Source organism: Anomaloglossus baeobatrachus, chromosome 5, assembly GCF_048569485.1.
Source record: "Anomaloglossus baeobatrachus isolate aAnoBae1 chromosome 5, aAnoBae1.hap1, whole genome shotgun sequence".
Classification (NCBI taxonomy): Eukaryota; Metazoa; Chordata; class Amphibia; order Anura; family Aromobatidae; genus Anomaloglossus; species Anomaloglossus baeobatrachus.
The window spans coordinates 474670103-474696844 of record NC_134357.1 but is presented as its reverse complement, the minus strand read 5'-3'; the positions used below and the strand labels follow the sequence as shown (position 1 = coordinate 474696844).

At 48.1% G+C, this 26742-nt stretch overlaps 1 pseudogene; it reads right to left on the bottom strand.

Annotated features, from left to right (window-relative positions):
* Positions 1-4027: 4027 nt before the first annotated feature.
* LOC142313408 (U2 spliceosomal RNA) lies at positions 4028-4240 on the bottom strand (annotated as a pseudogene).
* Positions 4241-26742: the final 22502 nt, after the last annotated feature.

Genomic DNA, 26742 nt, shown 5'->3' with positions numbered 1-26742 from the left:
TTTTCCCACCACCTGCTGAAGGGAACATGAGGGTCTCTTATTCTCTTAAAATGTAAATAAAAATTAGTAAAGTCAGTTAAAATTTTAGGGTCTTCTAAAAGGGAGACATTTAACTTCCAGGAACCTTTCCCTTTTTTAAAAAAAATCATCATGTTTTACATAAAAGGATGAAAGTTTATGATCAGAAAATACAGTAGTTAGAAGCTCACATTTAAAAGGCAGCACGGACTTAGAGCAGAAAATAAAATCAATTCTTGAGCTACAGTTAACATTGCTCCATGTCACCCAATCCTTCAATGGTAAATCTTTATTGCATTCCTTAAAAACATTGTTTAATTTAAAATCCTGCACAATGTTTCTAAGCATAAAAGAAGTTTTATCATAATTTCTACTTGTTGCACTAGAAAGTCTTTTCTCACCACCTAAAATGCAATTAAAATCACCTGCTAAAATGATCGGGGTAGAGTAATTAAGAAATAAGGGTAACATATCTAACATTTCAGCTCTTTTTTGCTTGTCTGCGGATCCATAAAAATTTAAAAATTGCCATTTATAACCATCAATAATAGCTTCAACTAATAAAATTCTCCCAGGTAAAATCTCTTGAACAGAATCAATAAAAGCGTTCCCCCTAAAAAGAATGGCGACCCCTGCTGACCTGGACCCATTTGATCCCGACCATACTGAGGGTCCATATGGCCTATCTTTCTCATACTCATAATTTAAATTATGTGGTATAGAACACACTTGTAAAAAAATACAGTTGCACTCAGAGTAGTAAGAAAGTCAAATAATGCCACTCTTTTTGCCTGTGTTTTAAGCCCTCTCACATTTAGAGACACACCCTTAACCCCTGCCATAAGAGAAGAGAAGAAGGATAATTAGGCACTTTTTAACTCTTACCTCAGCTGGTTTTATACTTCTCCCTCGGAGTAGAATTGATTGCCGGAGATGACCGTTTGCAAAGAGTCTGTATCTGAGGACTCCCCTCCAGTTAACGTCTCAGGCTGCACACCTCCCGGGACATACTCAGTTGTCATTCTAGTAATTTACATCTGGTCAGCTGACCCGTCTCCCTGCTCTAGACATTCCATTCCATCTCCTTTAACGGAATGGTCGGGAAGAGTCTCATCGAGCACACGCGCCTCGGGTGTAATCAGCACATTGACCGGGGTCTCAGGGATCATGGAGGCAGCTACTCCAGTCCCTATCTCCATTTCTGAAGAGGGTAGGGTCTTTCCCTCCTGCTGACACTCCATTGGGTTCCCACAGCCATCCGGAGGATCCGGAGGGGGTACTACCTCAGGGTCCTCCCAAGACCCCTGCAACTTACGTCTCTTTGGCCCAGAAGTCTGGCATCTGGGAGTCATCCCGGGAGCATACGAAAATGAGGATTGGCCTTCGGCAGACACTTCTGTCCTCTCTATGGAGGCCGCCTCCGGCCTTCTGCCCTACCGTTCCCTCCTTTCCTTCGCCAATTCATCTGACATGGGGATGCCTTCTGCAGCCTGAGTTTGTTTGCTTGGCTCATCTCCAGCTCTCTCTCCATCCTCCTTTTCCATAGGCTTGTCCGAACCAGCCAAGGGTTGGTCAGGGGCCGAAGGCTTCTCCACTCGTGGCTTTCCCCAGACATTCCTGTAGGGACATTTGAAAAAAAAGTTAGGATTTCACATACAATTAGTACACATGCTTCCTTTTGGGCATTTATCAGTTTTATGATCTTTACCCCCACAAGAAACACAAGTAACATCACAATCAGAATGCCCATATATTTTACATTTTCGACAAAAGGGAGGCATACCATTAAAAAAAAGGTCACCATTTGTATTCCCTATTTTAAAACGGGCTGGAGGTAATCTTATTCCTCCTGCTACCATAGGGTCTTTAATACAAGTGACTACATACCTCCATTTACTAGTCTATATACCACACTCATTCATTACTTTCCGTTGACACACCACCTTGGAGAAAAAAGTTATTAAGAAATGAAGTCATTTCAGTCTCAGTCACATAGGGGGAATACATTTTAACAATAAGAGTCTTAACCTTGTCTATTTTGTGCTCTACAATAGTTATACCTTTAAGGTATGGTTTCTTTTAGAAGATCACATCCGGGTGCTTAGTTTTAGTACAGAAATCTCGGTGGGTGCCCTCTCCTATAAAGGTAATATTGTACACACCTCGTCGAGGGTAGTCCTGGATGGCCAAGATCTCCTGTTTACGCACTGAAAAGGTGCGTTCAAGCACCTCTCCCACGATATATCTTAAGCCACGACCATCACTCCCTCCTTTCTTGAAGTATACCCGTACCGTATGCTTTAGGCGAGCATAGGTGGGAATAACGCCAGGATCCACATCCATGGCAATGGGGATATTCTGCAACAAAATACTCACTGGAAAATCCAAAGATAATCCAGCTGAGCGATCGCAACTCGTTGTCTAGGGACTAAGCCCACCTCCCAAAAGCAGCAAAGGATTGGACCCACTACAAGAGTGGGACCCGCACCTAAGGCCGAAAGGCGGGGTACCCCAGACACCTAATGTACTACAACCCAATGCTAGTAGGATTTTCAACACCAGATCGCAGCCAAAAGGCCGAGAAGCGATAACCAGAATTGGTTTCGGCCTTGGGTGGCACCCTGGCCTATGCTGGCCACATCTTAGGGAGATGGAGACAAACCCATGCCTACAGAAGACATTTTGTCACCCAAGCCAACCCTTGAAAAGGCTGTTTTGCAGAGCAAAAACAAGAAGAATGGTGTGTTTTGCAGTCGCTGCCCACAGCAATGAATCTGAATAACTCCTCCTTTTGGACACAAGCACCTCCCCTCCCCCTTGCGGTCTTTCCAATTCATGATACAAAAAGACAGATAGGACAGGACAGAACATGACTTTCCGTCACTGCCACCCTTTCCCATCCTTACCCGTAGAAAGCCCTTCCACCATCCCCAAACCCTAATCTTTTCCCTTCCCCTCCCAGCCCCCAATCCCTGCCCTCTGCATCTCTCCCACCACCCGAATCCCTTTCCCTGTCATCCCCCCACCAGCCGGGAAGAAGAGTGTTTGCCCTCTCCTTCCCCTAGCCCACCATCCGGCCCATTGAGCAACTACTGCTGCGTAGCTGGCTTTATAGGCAGCAGTGCTATTGTGAGGTCAGCGGGGGGCATTGTGACATGCGGAGATTCCATTGAGGTTCCATGGCTGCAGCCTTGACATTTCCATGGCGGCATTGTGACACTCCAGTGTTCCGTCTCTTCTTGTTTTGCACTATCCAAAGGGAAAATAAATAAACAGGCATACTACAGAAAACTTTACTAACAAAACTTAGAGAGGGGTTTTTACAGTTTGTCTTTTCCCAATTAGCCGTTTAAGTATGCTTAATGAAAGTACTAATTAATTTCATAGGCCGCTCATTGTTGCTATTAGACGTTACTTATATTGCGGTATCAGGCTTCGCAGCAGGTTGCAACACATTCATCACCAATGGCTGTCCCCAATTGGGCTCAGCAGCTAAATGTCTATCATGACCTCTCTTTTTGAAAGTCCAAGAGCAAGCAAACTCTCCCTCCAGGAGAGGCAGCCAACAGATCAGGAAAGACATCATCATTGCTCAAAGAAAACACCAAAAAACAATGCATGGTAGGAATAAACAGGGAACTTTAATTGGAGTGGAAGCTGATAGACAGCACCTGATGCCAATTCTGCATCTTCTCACACCTGTAGTCACTGCAGCAGCAGCTGAATCCACTTTGTCCAAAAGGGATCTATTCCATTCAATTGCAAATGATCTAGATAAGATAGAGAGCAAGATACTGCACAGGACATAGCAGAGTTGGTCAAGTTGAGCGGAGATGAGTTTGCTATTTGGTACAGCTTTTGGTTGAAAAAAGCAAGTAAAAGGGTGAAAGTGACAAAAGTGAATTGGCCAAATTGAGGTGCATATGAAGTTGTTGGCTTTCTTTCAATTCATTAATCGGGCAAATATGAATCAGGTGAATTGAGTTCTGCTTTTGGAAACTGGGTTAAGAAGGGGTGCACCGGTCCTGGAGGTACTGCAATACCAGGTCAATGCATGGAGTGGACAGAGCAAGCTCTTCTTCCATCTCCCTGTTCTAAAAATCCATTTAATATATGGTCCCCAGATAGGGGACGTATCAGATATTAAACTGATAAGAACAGATCACGTTTCAAACAAACTTTATTTATAATCATGAAACATAACAAAAAGTCAGCAAGCTGACTTAATGCATAAAAATGACAATAAATACATCAATGACCATACAGGTTTCACCGGTATAAAAACATGGCATAAAATCAGCAAGAAGAACAATTACATAAAAAAACACAATCCGGTTTTAACATAAAACATGATATAAAACTAATAAAGGAGCAATATATTAAAAGACATATAAACCACAATATAAAAAATTTATAGATACATATAGGTGTTCCACATTTGGAAACACCATGTCTTTTTAGCTACTTTTATTCCCTGCCTCTTGCAGTCTCGCAGATAATAAATGTACATGTCACATAGTACTAGACCAATGCAATCTTTGACAGGGATACAATCACGTTTAAATAAGGCTACTTTCACAATTGCGTTGGCTTGAATCCGTTAGCTCCGTTGCTGCGTCAAAACGACGTATCCGTTAACTAACGGATCTTCAGCGGACCTAACGGATGCATTATTGTGCAGGAATCCGTTAGATTCCTGCAAAATAACGCAACCGTTAGGTCCGTTGCATCCGTTATGCTTCCGTTATGCGTCAAAATAACGGAATCCGTCTAGATCCGTTTTTTTAAAAATAGGACCGCCCAAGGGGTGTTCTTGCTAAAATTTGCATTTTACAGTTTATATATATCAGAGGAGGCACAGTGTATCTTTGACAGGTCAGTGAATGAGAAAAATGGGTGTCATAACGGGGAAAATCGTCCAAGCCTATATAGAATACTCCTATCAAGCAAATGTATTGGCATATCGATTTTCCGTAGGACAACAGCAACGTCGTCGACGTAGAATGCGTCGTTATTGGGTTCACCCCATTAACGAAAGCTGCAGTTTCCATGGTGTTTTCCACACTCTCTACGTTGAATTGCGAATGCACCCGGAGAAATTTGTCAACTATGTGCGCATGCCGGAGGAAATGTTTAATCATTTGTTGGAGCGGGTGGATCCTTTCATCAAACGCAGAGACACCTTTTTCCGGAAGGCAATCAGTTCAGCCGAGCGTCTCCTCATTACGTTGAGGTAAGCTTATTTAATGGTAGCATGTTCTACACAAAATGTAATGTAATTATTTTCCTTTTTTGATTGATAATTTTCTTTTTTTCTTTTACAGATTTCTCGCAACTGGAGAATCATACTCGTTATTGCACTTTCAGTTCAGAATAGGGATTTCTACAATATCTGGAATCGTCAACTCAACATGCCAGGCATTGTGGGAATGCCTGAAAGATGAATTTATTCCTCACCCCACTGAACAGCAATGGATGGATGCAGCCGAGAAATTCTACGAAATATGCAACTTCCCGAATTGCTGCGGTGCCGTGGACGGCAAACATGTCCGGTTTATTAAGCCACAAAACACTGGATCGGAGTACTACAATTATATAAAAAAAAAATCTGTTGTTCTAATGGAAATTGCCGATGCCCAATATACATTTTTGGCCGTTGACATTGGTGCATACGGACGAGCAAATGATTCTCAAGTTCTAAAAAATTCTGCAATTGGACGAAATCTTTATGGAGGACATTTTGGTTTTCCCCCACCCACACCGCTTCTCCAAAGTGAAGGACCACCACTCCCCTTTGTATGTGTCGGTGATGAGGCCTTTCAATTGTCCAAAAACGTATTAAAACCATATTCCAGCCGTGGGTTAACACATGATAGAAAAATATTTAATTATCGATTAAGTAGAACACGGCGCATGGTGGAATGCGCTTTTGGGATCTTAAGCGCTCGATGGAGGATATTGACAACAGCGATAAATGTTAAAGTAGAAACTGTTGACGAAATCATCAAAGCATGTGTCATTTTACACAACTTTATGTTGTCCAATGGTGTTACTCCACTTGAAGAAGAAATGATGAACTGTTCATTAACACAATACAGCAACTCAACCTTCCGAACCACCAGAGAAGTGTTGGGAATACGTGACGAGTTTGCTGCTTATTTTGTGTCGGATATTGGTCGGTTGGTGTGGCAGGATAGAATGGTTTGATGTGTTAGTTAGATTTAAATTTGTGTCTGAGAATGTTTATTTTGTTATTTTCATTGTGTTTATAGTGTAAATTTTCCAATATGTTCTTTGAAATCTGATAAATAAATAGTGCATTGCAAATTTTATATTTGTTAATAATTTGTTGTTTTCACTTAATTTTTTAAGTATATTTTTTTTTTTAACGAAGCACATACAGTTGGTTTCAGTTTTTTATGTTTATGACGGAAACAAAAACCAGCAGAACTCCTGGACGGTTCATAAAGTGGAAGTGTGACACCCTGGCAAAACCTGGTAGTCACAGATGACTATACCCCCCTGTACAGGAATCGCCTCCTCCTTGGGAATTCACACCACACATCCCACACATGGGAACATCTGCCACAAATCCTAGTGGCCACCCATGAGAAACAGAGCACATCTGTGGGCGTGACCAGGCAGATGAGAACGCCCACCTAGGGGTCTTTAGGTGACACGAGGTGGGAACGAGTTCAGTGAAGTTTGAAGTTGAAGGAGAGTAGAGTTGGAGTGCATTCTGGTCAGTGTTGGAACCCTGGGAACATGTGAGGACCGACTATTTTGCAGACAGCTCTGTAGATCCACAGGAGATTGCGACTGTAAACGGGAAACTCAGAGTGGACCGGGGCAGTGTTGTAGCCCGCCGGTACAGATAAAGGGAATCTGGTCCTGAGACCGTGCACAGGTGGGGTACCTGTACCCTAGGACGAGGCAAGCTTCTAGCCCCATGTTAATTGACCAACGGGACAAGGGACCATGACTTGTTCATGAGAGAAGCCTAGATGGTTCACTCCTCCTGTACTATTGTGCGGACGGTGTTCTGCTGTACTATCCCCGTGCCACCACAACTCCCACTGCGCCCTGAACTACGCCTCCTCTACCCGTGTAGGGGATCCCATCGTGCTACCCCACAACATCTGTGCTTGACACTGTATTTTATATATTATATTTTATATTAAATTTTTAAAATTTATTACATTACTGAAAAATATCAATAAAACACAACACAATATAAAAGAAAAAATAACAATTTATTAAGATCTACAAATTCTGATAATGTGGGGTGGAGACATCGCTGGAAATGCTCGCAGGACTGTTCCCTCCAACAGTTGGGGTATGAAGTCAGGATTGGGTAGGGGAAGGTTGGGTAATCGGTAATGGTGAGGGTGTAGAAAAACTAAGAGAGGTGGTTGGAAGAAAAGGGCTTGAAAGACAAGATAGTTGAGGGCTGGGAGATGGGTGAGAGCTGGTAGGTGGATGAGGTATTGGAGTTGGTTGAGGGGTGGTAGAAGGCTGAGTGTTAGAAAATTGAAAGGTGGAGGTCGGAAAACATGTTGGGGTTGGGAAGGAGGAAGAAGAATGATGGAACGGGTTAGGAAGTGCAGGAGACAGTGCGGTTGGGGATGGAGGTGTGGAAGTGTTGTCGTGTGGGCTTGAAAATGGAGACGGGGAATAAAGGGATGTTTGGACTGATCTAGTATTGTGCATAGGGTTTCTGGAATGGGTGGGTATTGTAGAGTGTGAGTATTGGGCAGAGTGCAGATAAGTTTGGGGTACTTGTTGAGTCTGTGAAGGAGGCTGTAAGGGGACTGGGGGTGGCATCTGAGGGGCTGTGGATAGATGTGGTGCAGTGGTGGGAGGGGGATGTTGAGTGAGTTACATGATGGCATTCTGGAAAGCCCTCATTACATGAATTTGCTGGTCAGATGGTAGGCTTTCCAGCTCACCGATAACAGAATGGAAAAAATGTTGACTAGGTGTTTGCCTTACAGCTGAAAGCACCTCATCCATCTTGCTGGTCAACACCTGTAAACTATGGTCTACAAGGTTGAAGCCAGCGATTATTTGGTCTGATAACACTTTGATGAAGCTATGGATAGATGCGTTCAGGTGTAAGAACTCTAGGGCTGCCCCTATTCTGACCACTGTGGCGCTGACGACCCGAACCTAACGCGGTTCGAGTTTTGTGAGCGTCAGAGTGGTCAGATAAGGGAACACCTACTCGCTGACCAGCCTCATTTAATGAGGTTTGCCAGTATGCAGATGGGCAGGTTGGGTAAGAGGGGAAAGATGGGAGGGTAGAGAGTGAGGGATTAGAGGTATTGGTAGAAGGGAGGGAGGGCTGTGAAGTTGAGGTGGAAGGGAGGGAGGGTTCAGAAGAAGCAGTAGAAGGAAGGGAGGAAGCAGAAGTGGAGGGCCTGTTGGAGGGTTCACCGGTGACGTTCAGTTCATCAATCGCTCCAAGAGGGTTCAGTTGTGATGCAGGCTCCACGGTGCTACTGACTGTTCTGTGGAATGAGAAAAAACAAAAACATTAAAATATATTATTCACATTTGCCGTAGCATGCTATTGATTACAAAGGATTCATACATTCATAGATGGGGAAATGAAACAAAAAAAAAAATTATATATACATACCTTCTTGGAAGCATGCTGCTTCTTAGGAACACAAGGGCACGGCCATATCTGTATTGTGTGCCCTTACGTCCCGCCGAACCGCTTGGAGCCTGCATCTCCTTGTATCTCCTCTTGAAGCGATCACGAAGTAAATGCCACCGGGTCGTCAGACGGATAACTGAAAAGAGAAAAAAAATAAATAAATCATAAATACATCATTGAATATGGAAAGTTTTGTAAGACCTGTTTGTAATACTTACTTGCTCTTTTTCGGTTCCTAGTGTCAAGGTCCTCCCACCCATCTATAAGTTCCGCTGCCACTTCTTCCCAGAGCCGCCGGGTGATGACAGAATTGGCAAGGTGGTTGTCTCGCATGTCCCACAGCGGCTCACGCGCATGGAGGAGGTCGATGAGGAGTTTGACATCTATGCCAGCTCCCTCCCCATCCGAATCATCGTCCAGCCTCCGCCGTGAGACCTGTCAAAGAAACAAAATTAAATATTAAAATTAAAGTAAAAAAAAACATGTTTAACATTTACAAACCATGGAAGGTATCAGATAAAAAAAAACAAAAAACAAACACTCACATTGCTGCGACCACCGCCATGCCGACGACGACTCTGGGAGCAGCGAGGAGGACCTCTAATGTTTGGAACCTCGACTTGAAAAAAAAAATAAAACATTAACTAATGCAATACAATAGCTAATTGTAGGTAGGTAGTGACGGTACCTCCATAGCTACCATAGCTAACATAGCTAACGTAGCTACGGTACCTACGTAGTTATGGTAACTACGCGTCGCTATGTGTGTAGTTAGGGTAGCTATGTGTCGCTAGGTATGTAGTTATGGTAGGTATGTAGTTAGGGTAGGTATGTGTCGGTAGGTATAGTATGTAGGCATGTATAAAGCTATGTGAGGTATGCATTTATGTAGCTAGTTATGTAGGTAGTAGATATGTCGCATTATTTGTGATGTCAATCAAGTGGATATACTTACATCCTGCGAGCTGTCTCCATGCATATCTGCACCCCTTGCGCCTACGTTTGCGCCAACCTCTGCTGCTGCTGCCTCCTCTGCTTGCAGGTTCCTCCTAAAAAAAAAAAAAAAAAAAAATTAATACAAATTGATGTACAAAAAAAAAGGTATTTACTTTTAATTACCTGGAATAGGTCAGAGCTTTGAGGGCTTTGTTCAGACATTGCCCAATAGATCTATTTGGGGGGTTAAAAAAAAATATTTAGCACAAAAAATAATTTTGAGAAGCGGTTGGTATTAACAATGAAAGTATACTTACATGTTTTTATTGAATTAAAAATTTAAAATCACAGAAACCAAGTCCGAATCCTCAACCGCATACGAAACAGATTCCCCAAGGTGGCGACAAATCTTTTGTATGATTTTACCTATATTTTGGGAAATAAAAACAAAAAAAAAAGTTATTAAAAAAAAAAATAAAATGAAAAAAATAAAACGGGCAAAAAAAATTGGGGGGTGAGGTTGGGTGGTGGGGTAGGTTTGAGGGTGAGGGTGGTGGGTGGGGTTAAATTTTAAAAAAGGTAACAAAAAACGATTGAAGATTAAAAAAAATGAACAAAAAAAAGACAAAAAAATTGCAAAAAAAAAAAAATTCTAGCCAGTGACAGTAACTGCCATATTCTACCTTCAATAGTGCCGTTAGCATGATAAAAACACACACCTATGTTTAATTATGTCGCACAACCACAGAAAATTAAAGTTTAAACTCCATCTCTTTACCAAAAACCATTAAACATAGGCTAAACAAGAGATAAAATGCCGTGAAATTATGCAACAAACACTGCTTTAGAAAAATTTTATTGTGGTTTTTTTTATTTGTTTTTAAAAGGTGAATTAACTCTTTATTGATCAAAAGAAAAAGCTATACAAAGAGGGGGAGGGGTTGGGGCTTGAGGGTGGTGGTGGGGGGGCGCTGAGGGTGGTAGGGGGGGCGCTGAGGGTGGTGGGGTATAGAAAGGTTGTCGGCTTTTCTCACCAATGGAATCCCTCGTCCGTCCACAAGATGAGTGGGCTCCAGGCAGGGCGTTTGGAGTGATCAGGATCTAGGATCCAGGAACCTTGGTCTTCTTGTTGCTTCTTTTCACCTTCAGAAGATTGCCTGCCTCTGAGATTTTACTTATATTTATACCCCATCACTAATTGGGAGCAAACAAGATAATTGCCATAGAAAACAAACAATGCAGGATTCCGTTAACGGATTCCGCCTCTTAACGCAGAGCGCAGGAATCCGCTACCATAGGACATTAGACACCTTGACGGATTCCAACGGAATCCGTCATGGTGCGCTATTTTAACGTTCAAAAAAATATTACATGCTGCATTCATTCCGCTCGACGCAGCGTCAAAATAACGACGTTGCGTCGTGCAGCGGATGCAACGCAGACACTTGCGTTACAGTGCGTCGTCCATACAACTCTATGGAGAATAGCGCAGTGCGTTAACGGACTGCGCTATTCTCCATAGTGACGGAATGCGCTGAACGCAAGTGTGAAAGTACCCTAACAGAATGTTTCTTGCTTTCCACATTGCTTCCTTAAAACAGTTTATTATCAGCCATGCTATACGTGCTTGATCCATTGTCGGACAATCGATAAAACCATATAAAATCACATCGCAGTTTAAAATCTTCAGTCCACAGACCCACTTTAAAAGGGTGCCCACTGCCTGCCATACCGCCTGTGCATAGGGGCAGTACCAGAGCAAGTGGAACACCGTCTCGTCCTGCACACACCTGTCCCTGGGGCACATAGCACTTGCCACCAGCCCTCTATGGTGCTGGAATGCCCTTGTGGGGAGGCACTGGTGGACTACCTGCCATGCTAGGTCTTTTTGTGTGTTACTCAGGTAAGGGCAAGAAACATTGTTCCATACTATCTGGCACCTAGAGGAAGAGAAGTTACTTACATCCTCCATCTCTTCATGGCCTTTACAAATAGACGTTAATTTCTTTTGGTCAGAGAGTATCTTTGGGTCAATTGTAGTCAGATCATATTCAGAAATGATGTCAGCTATAATTTTATACTGCTTAGGGGGCGATAAAAGAAATGGACAATTTGTTAATAAATTAATCTGTAACTTTTTAAAGAAAAAAACCTGTACAATATCTTAAAAAACATGAGAAAGCACCTGGATTCTGTAAACTCTTATAGCAAAACACAAAATATTTAATGAGAAAAAAGTTTTAGATCAGGGAGACCTTTGCCACCATTTCGCTTACTTTTACATACCACCACCCGCCTTAGTTTCTCCATCTTAGAGCCCCATAAGAAATAAAATATTGGCTTCATCAATCTTTTCAGGTACAGGGAGTTGGGGGGGAACACCATGGCTGCATATAAAATCAAAGGGAGCAACACCATCTTAATAACAAGGATTTTACCTTCCAAGGACAGTTTCCGCAGTTGCCATAAGGAGATTTTTTGGCTCATTTTAGTCAGCACTAAGTCCCAATTTTCTTGCCCTTCATTTACTGCATTAAATTGAATGCCCAGAATTTTTATATGCTCAGTTTTGACAGGAATTTTAGGGGGTTCTGGCTCCCACTGCCCCACAGTCATGGAGTCACATTTATCAACGTTAAGCTTAAAACCAGACCCGTGCTAAAAATCTCTGTATCTAAAATGGCTCTATTGAGGAAGAACTTGTACAGTATAAAGAAACATCGTCCATATACGCCAAGGCTTTGACCTGTTGCCCGCCATCCTTCCGGGATGGGGACCCCTCTAATTACCTTATCACTGCGTAACAAACACAAGAGGGGCTCAATAGCACAAATAAATAGGAGGGGGGACATGGGGCACCCTTGTTTAACCCCGGACAGCAAGGCCACTTCCTTTATTAAAAACCCGTTAACTAAAACATAAGCATAAGATCCTTGATATAAAAGCCTAATTTTGTTAATAAACACTTCAGGCAACCCCATTTGCTTCATTTCTTTAAAAAGATAAAAATGTAAAAATGGGACACTCTATCAAAGGCCTTTTTAAAATCAAGGGATAAAATAGCCAATGGCTGCTTACACTCCTGCTGGTACCATATAATATCACGGATAAGGTTCAAATGTTCCCATTTGGACTGCCCAGGGATGCCGCATACTTGGTCAGAGTGGATGACACTATTGAGGATTTTTTTAATGTGTATGGCTATAACCTGTTACGAACCGGCGCCGTTATAGCCGCAAGCAGCCTGCTGCAGTTCCTGTTGCACCCAGGCGCTGGCTGCCGTTCTTGGCCGTGCCTCGGGTCGTCCAGTTGGCTGCTCCTTCCACCACGTCTAAGTGTGGAGAGGTGGCTAGTGCGCATGCGTGCGCTGATTTACCCCAGCCAGAGTCTAAGCCCGGTGTTTTGCCTAGTGAGCATGCTCAGCCTGATTGTGTCATTTCTGAGACTAAGTCCTCAGTTCAGGCTACTGAGCATGCTCCCACAATTAATCCTAACAGCCTCTTTGCACAGGTACTTGGACTTCGTGCTGTGTCTAAGTTCTGGGATGTGCCTACTGAGCATGCTCAGGCAGATAGTCTGATTTCTGAGTCTGTTGTTCAGGCTACTGAGCATGCTCAGGCACTTAGTGCATCAGAGGCTAGGTCCGGTAAGGACCACACTGAGCATGTCCGTGAGGTGGCAGGCCCTGATAGGGCAGAGGAAGTCAGGTGTCCTGATGACGTGGCCACTCCGGACTGGCTCGCAGATGCCCGCCCTTATGATCTGGCACCTCACCATTGGTCGTCAGACGATGACTGGTGAAGTGTTTGGGGCGTGGCTGCCATGAGGTCATCAATGACGTGGCGGTTCCGGATAGGTCGCTGGTGACGTCACTGATGACATGGCACTCTGCTATTGGACCTTGGTGGTTCCACCCTGGGTTTGGGGCGGACCCAGGTTATAAAAGGGGCTGGAGACAACATGGAGGTGCGCAGTCTATATTTAGAGTTCTTGGTGGAATAAGCCTTGTTGGAAGCGGTAGGTAGGGCTAGGCGAACGGTGCCTGTCACGCCAAGATTCGTGGCTCAGCACATGAGGGTCAGGCGCCGTGCTTCCTTGCTACCGTTCCTGTTGTGCTAGAGCAGTCCAGTGGCGTTAACTGGGCTGCGGCTGCTGCGTCACCTGTTCAGTTGTGCCTCCTACGCACACGGACAGAATACCTGTTGCGTCACCTGTCCGAGAGTGCCCTCTACGCACACGGACAGTGTACCTGCTGCGCCACCTGTTCAGTTGTGCCCTCTACGCGCACCCCAGAACCCCTGAGAAGTTATCAGGGTGTTCCTGGATTGGGTGTGTGAACCCTATTATCCTCCTCGGCTTCCCAGTCAAATGCTACTGGTGTGACTACCTGGTCTGACGTGTCCTTTACATACGTGGCCAGTCGAGTGGTGGCCAGAAACGCTAATCAGAGGACCGCTCGGCCTGACGTGTCTTACACACATGGCCGACAGGGCGCTGTCGCAGCGGTCTTCTCGGTCAACGCTAACTGGTTACCATCCGGCCTGACGTGTTGTTACACACGTGGTCGGAGTAGTGTCCGCTCCACCGAAACGCTAACTGGGTTGTCGTCCGGTCTGACGTGTCCCTACACACGTGACCGGTTCCTTGAGTTATCTCAGAGCCATCCAGCTCTATAGTCTCCGCCTAACCCACAGGGTGCCAGCAGCTCCATTACCATCTGGAGCACGGTGGGCCCCGACTGGCGATTGGGATATATACCCCTGGTCCTAATCTGCCGGTCCCCCCGTAACAGTAAGACTGCGCCAGGGTCTGGCTGGCATGGCGGAGATGGAGCAGCTACGTCAGTTCATACAGCAGCTTGAGGCCAGAGTTAGGTTTGTAGAGCAGTCTGCCCTTGCTGCTGATATGGATGATGTGGTGGCTCGAGCGGCCGCAATGGTGTCTGCCACCAAGCCCACTACACCCCTCCCTCACCTCTCGCTGCCCAACAAGTTTGCAGGGGAAGGCAAGGCATGTAGGGGATTCGTGAACCAGTGCTCAATCCATCTGCAGTTGCTGGCTGCACGGTTCCTTACAGAGAGGTCGAAGGTGGGGTTTATCATCTCCTTGCTCTCTGATAGAGCACTGGAGTGGGCTACACCATTGTGGGAGAGGAATGACCCTGTAGTTCAGGACTCTGAGGAGTTTTTGGAGTCTTTGAGGCAAGTGTTCCTGGGGCCTCAGGTCACTCACGACTCGGCCCTACAGATACTGACTTTGGAGCAGGGGCGTACCTCCTTGAGTCAATATGCTGTGAGCTTCAGGACACTTGCCGCAGAACTGGGGTGGCCAGAGAGGACTCTCATTCCAATGTTCTGGAAGGAATTAGCCTTGCACGTGAAGGATGCGTTAGCGTCGTGCGAGGTACCAACTACCCTTGAGGGCCTTATGACTCTGGCTACTCGCATTGACCTACGGACCTCCGAACGTCAGCTGGAGCGCAGGTCAGAGGGTCGTTCAGCCACTATGGTGGACTCTCCTACTGCACCTTCCTTAGAGGACGTCTCTGTCCCTATGGACATCTCTAGGGTGGGTGCTGCTAGGTCATCGAGTCGCAAGGGCATTTCCTGTTTCGCTTGTGGGCAGTATGGTCATTATGCCAACCGTTGCCCAAAGCGTCAGGGTAAGCGACCGCGATTGGTGACCATAGCTGGAGGTAGACTGGACTCGGCGTCATCCATTAGGGTGACGTTTCCTGTGTCCATTTCCTTTAAGGGGTCAACATGGTCCACAAGGGCAAGTGTGGACACAGGTGCTGAGGATAATTTCATCTCCTCCTCTTTTGCCCGGCGGCATGCCATCCCACTGGTGCAAATGCCACAAATGCCAAGGCCAGTGAGAGTCTGAGTAGTGGATGGGTCCTTGTTGCCCATGGTAATTCACCAGCGGACAGTGCCCATTACCCTTGCCATGTCATCTGGGCATAGGGAGACCATTTCATTTCTGGTTCTCCCTAAGGGTGCAGATGATATTCTGCTGGGTATTCCTTGGTTGAAGCGGCATTCCCCACATATCGACTGGTCATCTGGGGTGATTACGCGGTGGAGTGAGTCTTGTAGCTCCCACTGCATGTCTCCATTTTATGCCCGTCGCTCAGTGGTATCTTTGGCAACTATAGACCATTCAAGTGGGAGGGCCGCTAGAGGGGGGGGTACTGTTACGAACTGGCGCCGTTATAGCTGCAAGCAGCCTGCTGCAGTTCCTGTTGCGCCCAGGCGCTGGCTGCCGTTCTTGGCCGTGCCTCGGGTCGTCCACTTGGCTGCTCCTTCCACCACGTCTAAGTGTGGAGAGGCGGCTAGTGCGCATGCGTGCGCTGATTTACCCCAGCCAGAGTCTAAGCCCGGTGTTTTGCCTAGTGAGCATGCTCAGCCTGATTGTGTCATTTCTGAGACTAAGTCCTCAGTTCAGGCTACTGAGCATGCTCCCACAATTAATCCTAACAGCCTCTTTGCACAGGTACTTGGACTTCGTGCTGTGTCTAAGTTCTGGGATGTGCCTACTGACCATGCTCAGGCAGATAGTCTGATTTCTGAGTCTGTTGTTCAGGCTACTGAGCATGCTCAGGCACTTAGTGCATCAGAGGCTAGGTCCGGTAAGGACCACACTGAGCATGTCCGTGAGGTGGCAGGCCCTGATAGGGCAGAGGAAGTCAGGTGTCCTGATGACGTGGCCACTCCGGACTGGCTCGCAGATGCCCGCCCTTATGATCTGGCACCTCACCATTGGTCGTCAGACGATGACTGGTGAAGTGTTTGGGGCGTGGCTGCCATGAGGTCATCAATGACGTGGCGGTTCCGGATAGGTCGCTGGTGACGTCACTGATGACATGGCACTCTGCTATTGGACCTTGGTGGTTCCACCCTGGGTTTGGGGCGGACCCAGGTTATAAAAGGGGCTGGAGACAACATGGAGGTGCGCAGTCTATATTTAGAGTTCTTGGTGGAATAAGCCTTGTTGGAAGCGGTAGGTAGGGCTAGGCGAACGGTGCCTGTCACGCCAAGATTCGTGGCTCAGCACATGAGGGTCAGGCGCCGTGCTTCCTTGCTACCGTTCCTGTTGTGCTAGAGCAGTCCAGTGGCGTTAACTGGGCTGCGGCTGCTGCGTCACCTGTTCAGTTGTGCCTCCTACGCACACGGACAGAATACCTGTTGCGTCACCTGTCCGAGAGTTACCTCTACGCACACGGACAGTGTACCTGCTGCGCCACCTGTTCAGTTGTGCCCTCTACGCGCACCCCAGAACCCCTGAGAAGTTATCAGGGTGTTCCTGGATTGGGTGTGTGAACCCTATTATCCTCCTCGGCTTCCCAGTCAAATGCTACTGGTGTGACTACCTGGTCTGACGTGTCCTTTACATACGTGGCCAGTCGAGTGGTGGCCAGAAACGCTAATCAGAGGACCGCTCGGCCTGACGTGTCTTACACACATGGCCGACAGGGCGCTGTCGCAGCGGTCTTCTCGGTCAACGCTAACTGGTTACCATCCGGCCTGACGTGTTGTTACACACGTGGTCGGAGTAGTGTCCGCTCCACCGAAACGCTAACTGGGTTGTCGTCCGGTCTGACGTGTCCCTACACACGTGACCGGTTCCTTGAGTTATCTCAGAGCCATCCAGCTCTATAGTCTCCGCCTAACCCACAGGGTGCCAGCAGCTCCATTACCATCTGGAGCACGGTGGACCCCGACTGGCGATTGGGATATATACCCCTGGTCCTAATCTGCCGGTCCCCCCGTAACAGTAAGACTGCGCCAGGGTCTGGCTGGCATGGCGGAGATGGAGCAGCTACGTCAGTTCATACAGCAGCTTGAGGCCAGAGTTAGGTTTGTAGAGCAGTCTGCCCTTGCTGCTGATATGGATGATGTGGTGGCTCGAGCGGCCGCAATGGTGTCTGCCACCAAGCCCACTACACCCCTCCCTCACCTCTCGCTGCCCAACAAGTTTGCAGGGGAAGGCAAGGCATGTAGGGGATTCGTGAACCAGTGCTCAATCCATCTGCAGTTGCTGGCTGCACGGTTCCTTACAGAGAGGTCGAAGGTGGGGTTTATCATCTCCTTGCTCTCTGATAGAGCACTGGAGTGGGCTACACCATTGTGGGAGAGGAATGACCCTGTAGTTCAGGACTCTGAGGAGTTTTTGGAGTCTTTGAGGCAAGTGTTCCTGGGGCCTCAGGTCACTCACGACTCGGCCCTACAGATACTGACTTTGGAGCAGGGGCGTACCTCCTTGAGTCAATATGCTGTGAGCTTCAGGACACTTGCCGCAGAACTGGGGTGGCCAGAGAGGACTCTCATTCCAATGTTCTGGAAGGAATTAGCCTTGCACGTGAAGGATGCGTTAGCGTCGTGCGAGGTACCAACTACCCTTGAGGGCCTTATGACTCTGGCTACTCGCATTGACCTACGGACCTCCGAACGTCAGCTGGAGCGCAGGTCAGAGGGTCGTTCAGCCACTATGGTGGACTCTCCTACTGCACCTTCCTTAGAGGACGTCTCTGTCCCTATGGACATCTCTAGGGTGGGTGCTGCTAGGTCATCGAGTCGCAAGGGCATTTCCTGTTTCGCTTGTGGGCAGTATGGTCATTATGCCAACCGTTGCCCAAAGCGTCAGGGTAAGCGACCGCGATTGGTGACCATAGCTGGAGGTAGACTGGACTCGGCGTCATCCATTAGGGTGACGTTTCCTGTGTCCATTTCCTTTAAGGGGTCAACATGGTCCACAAGGGCAAGTGTGGACACAGGTGCTGAGGATAATTTCATCTCCTCCTCTTTTGCCCGGCGGCATGCCATCCCACTGGTGCAAATGCCACAAATGCCAAGGCCAGTGAGAGTCTGAGTAGTGGATGGGTCCTTGTTGCCCATGGTAATTCACCAGCGGACAGTGCCCATTACCCTTGCCATGTCATCTGGGCATAGGGAGACCATTTCATTTCTGGTTCTCCCTAAGGGTGCAGATGATATTCTGCTGGGTATTCCTTGGTTGAAGCGGCATTCCCCACATATCGACTGGTCATCTGGGGTGATTACGCGGTGGAGTGAGTCTTGTAGCTCCCACTGCATGTCTCCATTTTATGCCCGTCGCTCAGTGGTATCTTTGGCAACTATAGACCATTCAAGTGGGAGGGCCGCTAGAGGGGGGGGTACTGTTACGAACTGGCGCCGTTATAGCTGCAAGCAGCCTGCTGCAGTTCCTGTTGCGCCCAGGCGCTGGCTGCCGTTCTTGGCCGTGCCTCGGGTCGTCCACTTGGCTGCTCCTTCCACCACGTCTAAGTGTGGAGAGGCGGCTAGTGCGCATGCGTGCGCTGATTTACCCCAGCCAGAGTCTAAGCCCGGTGTTTTGCCTAGTGAGCATGCTCAGCCTGATTGTGTCATTTCTGAGACTAAGTCCTCAGTTCAGGCTACTGAGCATGCTCCCACAATTAATCCTAACAGCCTCTTTGCACAGGTACTTGGACTTCGTGCTGTGTCTAAGTTCTGGGATGTGCCTACTGACCATGCTCAGGCAGATAGTCTGATTTCTGAGTCTGTTGTTCAGGCTACTGAGCATGCTCAGGCACTTAGTGCATCAGAGGCTAGGTCCGGTAAGGACCACACTGAGCATGTCCGTGAGGTGGCAGGCCCTGATAGGGCAGAGGAAGTCAGGTGTCCTGATGACGTGGCCACTCCGGACTGGCTCGCAGATGCCCGCCCTTATGATCTGGCACCTCACCATTGGTCGTCAGACGATGACTGGTGAAGTGTTTGGGGCGTGGCTGCCATGAGGTCATCAATGACGTGGCGGTTCCGGATAGGTCGCTGGTGACGTCACTGATGACATGGCACTCTGCTATTGGACCTTGGTGGTTCCACCCTGGGTTTGGGGCGGACCCAGGTTATAAAAGGGGCTGGAGACAACATGGAGGTGCGCAGTCTATATTTAGAGTTCTTGGTGGAATAAGCCTTGTTGGAAGCGGTAGGTAGGGCTAGGCGAACGGTGCCTGTCACGCCAAGATTCGTGGCTCAGCACATGAGGGTCAGGCGCCGTGCTTCCTTGCTACCGTTCCTGTTGTGCTAGAGCAGTCCAGTGGCGTTAACTGGGCTGCGGCTGCTGCGTCACCTGTTCAGTTGTGCCTCCTACGCACACGGACAGAATACCTGTTGCGTCACCTGTCCGAGAGTGCCCTCTACGCACACGGACAGTGTACCTGCTGCGCCACCTGTTCAGTTGTGCCCTCTACGCGCACCCCAGAACCCCTGAGAAGTTATCAGGGTGTTCCTGGATTGGGTGTGTGAACCCTATTATCCTCCTCGGCTTCCCAGTCAAATGCTACTGGTGTGACTACCTGGTCTGACGTGTCCTTTACATACGTGGCCAGTCGAGTGGTGGCCAGAAACGCTAATCAGAGGACCGCTCGGCCTGACGTGTCTTACACACATGGCCGACAGGGCGCTGTCGCAGCGGTCTTCTCGGTCAACGCTAACTGGTTACCATCCGGCCTGACGTGTTGTTACACACGTGGTCGGAGTAGTGTCCGCTCCACCGAAACGCTAACTGGGTTGTCGTCCGGTCTGACGTGTCCCTACACACGTGACCGGTTCCTTGAGTTATCTCAGAGCCATCCAGCTCTATAGTCTCCGCCTAACCCACAGGGTGCCAGCAGCTCCATTACCATCTGGAGCACGGTGGGCCCCGACTGGCGATTGGGATATATACCCCTGGTCCTAATCTGCCGGTCCCCCCGTAACAGTAAGACTGCGCCAGGGTCTGGCTGGCATGGCGGAGATGGAGCAGCTACGTCAGTTCATACAGCAGCTTGAGGCCAGAGTTAGGTTTGTAGAGCAGTCTGCCCTTGCTGCTGATATGGATGATGTGGTGGCTCGAGCGGCCGCAATGGTGTCTGCCACCAAGCCCACTACACCCCTCCCTCACCTCTCGCTGCCCAACAAGTTTGCAGGGGAAGGCAAGGCATGTAGGGGATTCGTGAACCAGTGCTCAATCCATCTGCAGTTGCTGGCTGCACGGTTCCTTACAGAGAGGTCGAAGGTGGGGTTTATCATCTCCTTGCTCTCTGATAGAGCACTGGAGTGGGCTACACCATTGTGGGAGAGGAATGACCCTGTAGTTCAGGACTCTGAGGAGTTTTTGGAGTCTTTGAGGCAAGTGTTCCTGGGGCCTCAGGTCACTCACGACTCGGCCCTACAGATACTGACTTTGGAGCAGGGGCGTACCTCCTTGAGTCAATATGCTGTGAGCTTCAGGACACTTGCCGCAGAACTGGGGTGGCCAGAGAGGACTCTCATTCCAATGTTCTGGAAGGAATTAGCCTTGCACGTGAAGGATGCGTTAGCGTCGTGCGAGGTACCAACTACCCTTGAGGGCCTTATGACTCTGGCTACTCGCATTGACCTACGGACCTCCGAACGTCAGCTGGAGCGCAGGTCAGAGGGTCGTTCAGCCACTATGGTGGACTCTCCTACTGCACCTTCCTTAGAGGACGTCTCTGTCCCTATGGACATCTCTAGGGTGGGTGCTGCTAGGTCATCGAGTCGCAAGGGCATTTCCTGTTTCGCTTGTGGGCAGTATGGTCATTATGCCAACCGTTGCCCAAAGCGTCAGGGTAAGCGACCGCGATTGGTGACCATAGCTGGAGGTAGACTGGACTCGGCGTCATCCATTAGGGTGACGTTTCCTGTGTCCATTTCCTTTAAGGGGTCAACATGGTCCACAAGGGCAAGTGTGGACACAGGTGCTGAGGATAATTTCATCTCCTCCTCTTTTGCCCGGCGGCATGCCATCCCACTGGTGCAAATGCCACAAATGCCAAGGCCAGTGAGAGTCTGAGTAGTGGATGGGTCCTTGTTGCCCATGGTAATTCACCAGCGGACAGTGCCCATTACCCTTGCCATGTCATCTGGGCATAGGGAGACCATTTCATTTCTGGTTCTCCCTAAGGGTGCAGATGATATTCTGCTGGGTATTCCTTGGTTGAAGCGGCATTCCCCACATATCGACTGGTCATCTGGGGTGATTACGCGGTGGAGTGAGTCTTGTAGCTCCCACTGCATGTCTCCATTTTATGCCCGTCGCTCAGTGGTATCTTTGGCAACTATAGACCATTCAAGTGGGAGGGCCGCTAGAGGGGGGGGGTACTGTTACGAACTGGCGCCGTTATAGCTGCAAGCAGCCTGCTGCAGTTCCTGTTGCGCCCAGGCGCTGGCTGCCGTTCTTGGCCGTGCCTCGGGTCGTCCACTTGGCTGCTCCTTCCACCACGTCTAAGTGTGGAGAGGCGGCTAGTGCGCATGCGTGCGCTGATTTACCCCAGCCAGAGTCTAAGCCCGGTGTTTTGCCTAGTGAGCATGCTCAGCCTGATTGTGTCATTTCTGAGACTAAGTCCTCAGTTCAGGCTACTGAGCATGCTCCCACAATTAATCCTAACAGCCTCTTTGCACAGGTACTTGGACTTCGTGCTGTGTCTAAGTTCTGGGATGTGCCTACTGACCATGCTCAGGCAGATAGTCTGATTTCTGAGTCTGTTGTTCAGGCTACTGAGCATGCTCAGGCACTTAGTGCATCAGAGGCTAGGTCCGGTAAGGACCACACTGAGCATGTCCGTGAGGTGGCAGGCCCTGATAGGGCAGAGGAAGTCAGGTGTCCTGATGACGTGGCCACTCCGGACTGGCTCGCAGATGCCCGCCCTTATGATCTGGCACCTCACCATTGGTCGTCAGACGATGACTGGTGAAGTGTTTGGGGCGTGGCTGCCATGAGGTCATCAATGACGTGGCGGTTCCGGATAGGTCGCTGGTGACGTCACTGATGACATGGCACTCTGCTATTGGACCTTGGTGGTTCCACCCTGGGTTTGGGGCGGACCCAGGTTATAAAAGGGGCTGGAGACAACATGGAGGTGCGCAGTCTTCATTTAGAGTTCTTGGTGGAATAAGCCTTGTTGGAAGCGGTAGGTAGGGCTAGGCGAACGGTGCCTGTCACGCCAAGATTCGTGGCTCAGCACATGAGGGTCAGGCGCCGTGCTTCCTTGCTACCGTTCCTGTTGTGCTAGAGCAGTCCAGTGGCGTTAACTGGGCTGCGGCTGCTGCGTCACCTGTTCAGTTGTGCCTCCTACGCACAAGGACAGAATACCTGTTGCGTCACCTGTCCGAGAGTGCCCTCTACGCACACGGACAGTGTACCTGCTGCGCCACCTGTTCGGTTGTGCCCTCTACGCGCACGGACAGCGCACCCCAGAACCCCTGAGAAGTTATCAGGGTGTTCCTGGATTGGGTGTGTGAACCCTATTATCCTCCTCGGCTTCCCAGTCAAATGCTACTGGTGTTATTAAAGAATAACGTTTGGAACTCCATTCTATGTCTGAACTGGGTGCAAAAAACCTAAAAAACATCACTATGGGGAGATAAGGTATGCACACCAGTGACTATGGAAGGGGAATACATGGAATAGCAGAAACTGCTGTGTGAATACTGACATGAAAAATTCAATAGCTATTTGTAAGAATGAAATGTGAAAAATGGAACCTGCATTACTGCCATGAATATATGAATAAAGAGAAATTTAGCTACTGAATTGATCAATGCAGAAGAGCCCCAACACTACGCCAAAGTATTTCTCTACGTTGGGGTCCCTAGCTTGTGTGTGTCCTCTCATGCAGTTAAAAAACTTACCGTGTATGGGACGCTGAGACCCAGGCTATATATGCGTATAATGTGGATTGGCAATAGGTGTGTATGGGGAGGGTTCACAAACGAAAAACTACTAACATTAAAGAATAACGTTTGGAACTCCATTCTATGTCTGAACTGGGTGCAAAAAACCTAAAAAACATCACTATGGGGAGATAAGGTATGCACACCAGTGACTATGGAAGGGGAATACATGGAATAGCAGAAACTGCTGTGTGAATACTGACATGAAAAATTCAATAGCTATTTGTAAGAATGAAATGTGAAAAATGGAACCTGCATTACTGCCATGAATATATGAATAAAGAGAAATTTAGCTACTGAATTGATCAATGCAGAAGAGCCCCAACACTACGCCAAAGTATTTCTCTACGTTGGGGTCCCTAGCTTGTGTGTGTCCTCTCATGCAGTTAAAAAACTTACCGTGTATGGGACGCTGAGACCCAGGCTATATATGCGTATAATGTGGATTGGCAATAGGTGTGTATGGGGAGGGTTCACAAACGAAAAACTACTAACATTAAAGAATAACGTTTGGAACTCCATTCTATGTCTGAACTGGGTGCAAAAAACCTAAAAAACATCACTATGGGGAGATAAGGTATGCACACCAGTGACTATGAAAGGGGAATACATGGAATAGCAGAAACTGCTGTGTGAATACTGACATGAAAAATTCAATAGCTATTTGTAAGAATGAAATGTGAAAAATGGAACCTGCATTACTGCCATGAATATATGAATAAAGAGAAATTTAGCTACTGAATTGATCAATGCAGAAGAGCCCCAACACTACGCCAAAGTATTTCTCTACGTTGGGGTCCCTAGCTTGTGTGTGTCCTCTCATGCAGTTAAAAAACTTACCGTGTATGGGACGCTGAGACCCAGGCTATATATGCGTATAATGTGGATTGGCAATAGGTGTGTATGGGGAGGGTTCACAAACGAAAAACTACTAACATTAAAGAATAACGTTTGGAACTCCATTCTATGTCTGAACTGGGTGCAAAAAACCTAAAAAACATCACTATGGGGAGATAAGGTATGCACACCAGTGACTATGGAAGGGGAATACATGGAATAGCAGAAACTGCTGTGTGAATACTGACATGAAAAATTCAATAGCTATTTGTAAGAATGAAATGTGAAAAATGGAACCTGCATTACTGCCATGAATATATGAATAAAGAGAAATTTAGCTACTGAATTGATCAATGCAGAAGAGCCCCAACACTACGCCAAAGTATTTCTCTACGTTGGGGTCCCTAGCTTGTGTGTGTCCTCTCATGCAGTTAAAAAACTTACCGTGTATGGGACGCTGAGACCCAGGCTATATATGCGTATAATGTGGATTGGCAATAGGTGTGTATGGGGAGGGTTCACAAACGAAAAACTACTAACATTAAAGAATAACGTTTGGAACTCCATTCTATGTCTGAACTGGGTGCAAAAAACCTAAAAAACATCACTATGGGGAGATAAGGTATGCACACCAGTGACTATGGAAGGGGAATACATGGAATAGCAGAAACTGCTGTGTGAATACTGACATGAAAAATTCAATAGCTATTTCATTCTTACAAATAGCTATTGAATTTTTCATGTCAGTATTCACACAGCAGTTTCTGCTATTCCATGTATTCCCCTTCCATAGTCACTGGTGTGCATACCTTATCTCCCCATAGAAATGCTACTGGTGTGACTACCTGGTCTGACGTGTCCTTTACATACGTGGCCAGTCGAGTGGTGGCCAGAAACGCTAATCAGAGGACCGCTCGGCCTGACGTGTCTTACACACATGGCCGACAGGGCGCTGTCGCAGCGGTCTTCTCGGTCAATGCTAACTGGTTACCATCCGGCCTTACGTGTTGTTACACACGTGGTCGGAGTAGTGTCCGCTCCACCGAAACGCTAACTGGGTTGTCGTCCGGTCTGACGTGTCCCTACACACGTGACCGGTTCCTTGAGTTATCTCAGAGCCATCCAGCTCTATAGTCTCCACCTAACCCACAGGGTGCCAGCAGCTCCATTACCATCTGGAGCACGGTGGGCCCCGACTGGTGATTGGGATATATACCCCTGGTCCTAATCTGCCGGTCCCCCCATAACAGTAAGACTGCGCCAGGGTCTGGCTGGCATGGCGGAGATGGAGCAGATACGTCAGTTCATACAGCAGCTTGAGGCCAGAGTTAGGTTTGTAGAGCAGTCTGCCCTTGCTGCTGATATGGATGATGTGGTGGCTCGAGCGGCCGCAATGGTGTCTGCCACCAAGCCCACTACACCGCTCCCTCACCTCTCGCTGCCCAACAAGTTTGCAGGGGACAGCAAGGCATGTAGGGGATTCGTGAACCAGTGCTCAATCCATCTGCAGTTGCTGGCTGCACGGTTCCTTACAGAGAGGTCGAAGGTGGGGTTTATCATCTCCTTGCTCTCTGATAGAGCACTGGAGTGGGCTACACCATTGTGGGAGAGGAATGACCCTGTAGTTCAGGACTCTGAGGAGTTTTTGGAGTCTTTGAGGCAAGTGTTCCTGGGGCCTCAGGTCACTCACGACTCGGCCCTACAGATACTGACTTTGGAGCAGGGGCGTACCTCCTCGAGTCAATATGCTGTGAGCTTCAGGACACTTGCTGCAGAACTGGGGTGGCCAGAGAGGACTCTCATTCCAATGTTCTGGAAGGAATTAGCCTCGCACGTGAAGGATGCGTTAGCGTCGTGCGAGGTACCAACTACGCTTGAGGGCCTTATGACTCTGGCTACTCGCATTGACCTACGGACCTCCGAACGTCAGCTGGAGCGCAGGTCAGAGGGTCGTTCAGCCACTATGGTGGACTCTCCTACTGCACCTTCCTTAGAGGACGTCTCTGTCCCTATGGACATCTCTAGGGTGGGTGCTGCTAGGTCATCGAGTCGCAAGGGCATTTCCTGTTTCGCTTGTGGGCAGTATGGTCATTATGCCAACCGTTGCCCAAAGCGTCAGGGTAAGCGACCGCGATTGGTGACCATAGCTGGAGGTAGACTGGACTCGGCGTCATCCATTAGGGTGACGTTTCCTGTGTCCATTTCCTTTAAGGGGTCAACATGGTCCACAAGGGCAAGTGTGGACACAGGTGCTGAGGATAATTTCATCTCCTCCTCTTTTGCCCGGCGGCATGCCATCCCACTGGTGCAAATGCCAAGGCCAGTGAGAGTCTGAGTAGTGGATGGGTCCTTGTTGCCCATGGTAATTCACCAGCGGACAGTGCCCATTACCCTTACCATGTCATCTGGGCATAGGGAGACCATTTCATTTCTGGTTCTCCCTAAGGGTGCAGATGATATTCTGCTGGGTATTCCTTGGTTGAAGCGGCATTCCCCACATATCGACTGGTCATCTGGGGTGATTACGCGGTGGAGTGAGTCTTGTAGCTCCCA